We start from the raw sequence: 4,303 nt of genomic DNA on the forward strand, positions 1-4,303 counted from the left end.
AATAAAAGTAACTAGTAACGAGCTACTTGAGTAAGATTTTTATTGGATACTTTTTTACTCTTACTCAAGTAACTATTAGGATTATTACTTTCACTTTTACTTTGAGTAAATATTTCTATAAGTACTTGTACTTTTACTTGAGTACAGTTTTTGGATACTCTACCCACCTCTGTTCATTCTGTATTCTGACTGAATACAGAATGAATACAAAAGCAGTTCTTGAATCAGTGTCTTTTAATCATGTTTATCACAAGCCATGAATAGCTTTCAAAAAAGTAATGGACAAAACCATGGCAAAAATATGGGCTGCGTCCGAAACCGCCTACGTCTCTACTATTTAGTAGGGGAAAAGCAGTAGGCGAGTGAATAAGTATGTCCGAAGCAAAAAGAGTAGGCGAAAATTACCTGGGTGACGTAAAAATTCTCGCGAGATTCGGACGTGCGCCTACTTAAAGTGCGTCCGAAACCGCCTACTTACCTAATATATAATAGGGAAAAACAGTAGGCGAGCAATTAAGTATGTCAGAAACCTCAGTAATCATAAAAGAGTAGTCGAGGAGTTCCCGGATGGCCTACTACTTCCGCCCAGATTCTGAAGTGTTCCTCGCTGGATACTTTTCTATCCAAGGAGGCCACGGGAGAGGATACGTCATAATCAAACACGGAGGAGAAAAGCGACGCGGATGCTGTCAAATGTGAGTATTGTAAACCAAAAACACATTTGTTGAGCTACTGTAGAGTAAACTGCCGAATGTGTAAAGATGCTAGACACTATAGTTGTGATTTTGCAGTAAAAACACGATTTATTATGTATAACGGGATCTCTAGTAAACACACTTAACTAAATTCTCTGAAGTGGATTTATTCTAAACCATATACATCTTAAAGATGCTTACTAAATGTTTATTTAACATCTGACTGGAACATCTTTAAGTTTTATGACTTATGAATGATGGATTATGTATTATGAGTGATATGTGTGTGCTATTATGTAGAATTCACTGTTGTCAACACTGTTTACATTACATAAATGAAAATAATGTAAATAAATAATTCTACAGTAACTAACTACACATAAGTTTAATCTATTTTATTTGTCCAAATTGTCCATTAGTACTGTTGGTAAATTAAGGAACATTTGTATTGGATAAGAAGTGAGTTAACACATCATCAACATGTGAATGTAGATTTGAGCACATAAATCTCAGAGGAAACTTGAATCTTATCTGATGTTACAGGGACAGATGACGGGGACAGATGAGCACACATGTGTTTATCCGGTAGAGCAGCACTTCTCAAAGTCCGGACTCCGGTCCGGACCCGGACCCGGAGGGGATTCAATCCGGACCCGCCTCCATTTCGTATTTCAACAGCAGTAATTGTGTGTAAGGGATTAAAAATCTGGATTTCCTACTTTGATAAACGCATGTCAAAATCATTTGTTTAGTGTTTTATGTCTTTTTGGAGATGGTCCGAAATTAAAGCGAAGGCGAGATATTTAAAGTTTTCCTCCGTGATTCAGTTGCCATGACATCCAGTGAGCATATAGGCTACTTTTGATGTAATTGGGCGCGAGTTGCGCGACGCGACACTTCACGCGCAGTAAGCGTTTGAATGGGTGTGGAGCAGTGGTTCTCAACCTGCGGCCCGTCACAAATGTAAATGCGGCCCGCGATATGCCGACCACAATAATAATAATAATAATAATAAAAAAAAGTAGCATACAATTTATTTTTGTTTTAAAATTTAAATTAAAGTGAATTAAAAAAATATAAATGAGCTATAATGCTTTATTTGTCATATAAAATAATATTGGTGAGCATTTATTATTTTCAGACATCAGCCAATGTAGGCTAATGATGCAATTACTCAGTTAACGAAACAAACACAAGTGTGCGCTTAGGAAGAGTTCAAACAGTAGCCATTAATTTTGTAAATTTAAGCCTCAAAATGGTCAAATTTGTTATTAAAGGAGAAAAACTAAATGTGGAAGATAAAATGAAGGAACACAAGCAAACAAGAAGAGTCGCAGCATCAGCAGTAAAGGTAAGAAGAATGGAAGAATCAGTTTGCTGTTAATGAGCGAGATGGGCCTTCCTGTTTGCTCTGTAGTAAAGTAGCCTACTTGATAAGCAAAACCTACAATTTCAAAAGAATGAACTGTGAATTCGATGTGTTTGATTGATGTATTTTAAATCAGTAAAAATAACCGCATCAGCGCACCCGCGGCTGGATGAGCCCAACTCGGCCGCGCGCTAGCGGATCCGATGCTGCGCGAGGGATTGCGACATGACAGAAAGCTTGATATCGTCAGAGATTGTAATTAGCCTACAGTGCACTCATTGTTGTTTGTAAAGAGAGCTGAGTAATATTTGCTTATTAAGGCGTTTATGTGATTGTTTGGTGACTATTGCGATGATGTTGAAGAGTCATAAAGTCATACAGAATTAAATAGCAACTTAAAGTGATTGTAGCCTACAGTTTGTGTGTTCATTGAGCATTACTGATTATTATTGTAAAGCTAATGTCAGTAAGTTAGTTTTTATTTGTTATTTATTGTGTGCAACATCTAAGTATAATAATAGTATTATCTGCTAATACCATAACATTAAATCTGATTGGTTTGCATTGGTGACGTCATATGTAAATTATATGCGGACCATGAGACTTGCACTTGGACCATTGTGCGGCCCACTGGGAAAAAAGTTTGAGAACCACTGCGGTAGAGGAATGATGCCATCAAAAGCTTTGAGTGAGGACACTACAGAAATGAATACAAAGTCTATTTAAATCTAAAGTCTAGTTTATTTTAATTATTGGAATTTAAACAGAGAATTACAGCACTTTTCTGATTCTTGATGTCTGTGCATTTGCTGCAGAGCTTTTGTGGTAGAGCAGGACCTGCAAGGAAAGGTGACGGCGGTTTTTTATTAGAAAAAAAAAAGAGGAAAACCTGAAACAAAATATAAAGTAAGATCATTTTGTTACTTTTAATACAGAAATCAAATGACATTGTGCTATTTAAATGACTGCTTATGTATTATGTTTGCATTATTGTAGGATGTGAATGTCCTCAGACGGGTGTGAGCACTGAGGATGGAGAGACACAGCAGATCCTGGGAATGGTTCAGTGTCATGGATGAGACCCTTCATCACTCCTCCTTCCAAGTGTCTTGATCAAGGACACACTGGAGGTGACGCTGCAGAGATCGAACCAGCAACCTTCTGCTGACCAGCTCAGTGGTTTAGCCCACCACACCACAAATGTAATGAAGCTAGGACAAAAATTAGCAAGTAATTGTAAAAATATGAAATGAAATATGCAAGAAACAGAATGCTGACATGAATTAATTGTAAAATGTTTTAATCTGTTAATTTAGTCATGCTGATGGAGAGCACATGAATGTTTGCAGCAGACACAGCGGCAGACAGATTGTCCCGCACATCTTCTCCCACTCCTGCTTCAAGGTTGTGGGATTCAGGGGTCCATCATCATCATCTTCCTCATCCTCTGGATCAACGATGTCCCCAGTGAGAAGAGCAGCAGTGAGGGACATGATGATGAAGGTGTTCATCAGCTGCTTCATCAGAATAAAGCTGCAGAATGGGCACAGCTGTGTTGAGATGGCAGCAGGACTGTAAATACCTGATTGTTAGATCAATACATTTGAATAAAGCTTTGTTTTGTGTGTTGTTGACTTGTATATGCATTTATTTATTGTCATTATTACTTTTATTAATTCTTTTACTTTTTTTATTAATTATGCTATTATTATCAGTAAATATATATATATATTATTAAGCAATGACTTAATGCATGAATTGACTGTAAATGGAGATGTATTCACATCAGCTGTATTTGTCTAGTGTGTGTTCATGCAGAGCTGTCATATGACAAAACATTACATTTAGCTTGTTTTACTAAAGAAGTAAAATGAAAAGTAATAATATAGTACTGGTCAGCATTTATCATCATTATTGTGTGCAAGTGTTGGGGTGTGCTAGCAAAGCAGTTCATTCTGGTGTAATCTTAATTTTAAGTAGTTATATTTACATGTTTTGAGTATAAAATCAGTCTTGTCCAAAGGCGAGATCTTCGAGCAGCTGTCCTACGTCTCCTCTGCGCAGACATTGGTAACACTGAGGAAAAGCGCACTAGGTAGGGTTGTGGAGTTACTGGAGCTGTGAGGTGTTAGTGCACCTGTCACTCAAATCTTTATTTTTAATGCAGGACCAATAATATCATACAAGATCAGGGAAATACCATGGTTGTATCTTTAACAATGAACAATAATAATGACAA

At 37.0% G+C, this 4,303-nt stretch overlaps 1 long non-coding RNA gene across 1 annotated transcript; it reads left to right on the forward strand.

The window, feature by feature from the left end:
* Positions 1-243: 243 nt before the first annotated feature.
* On the forward strand, positions 244-3,947 carry LOC125271432. Its single transcript, XR_007185609.1, has 5 exons — positions 244-695; positions 1,239-1,385; positions 2,880-2,970; positions 3,061-3,266; positions 3,381-3,947. It is a non-coding gene; the product is annotated as an uncharacterized LOC125271432 (long non-coding RNA).
* Positions 3,948-4,303: the final 356 nt, after the last annotated feature.

The sequence above is a fragment of the Megalobrama amblycephala genome, linkage group LG7 (assembly GCF_018812025.1).
Source record: "Megalobrama amblycephala isolate DHTTF-2021 linkage group LG7, ASM1881202v1, whole genome shotgun sequence".
Classification (NCBI taxonomy): domain Eukaryota; kingdom Metazoa; phylum Chordata; class Actinopteri; order Cypriniformes; family Xenocyprididae; genus Megalobrama; species Megalobrama amblycephala.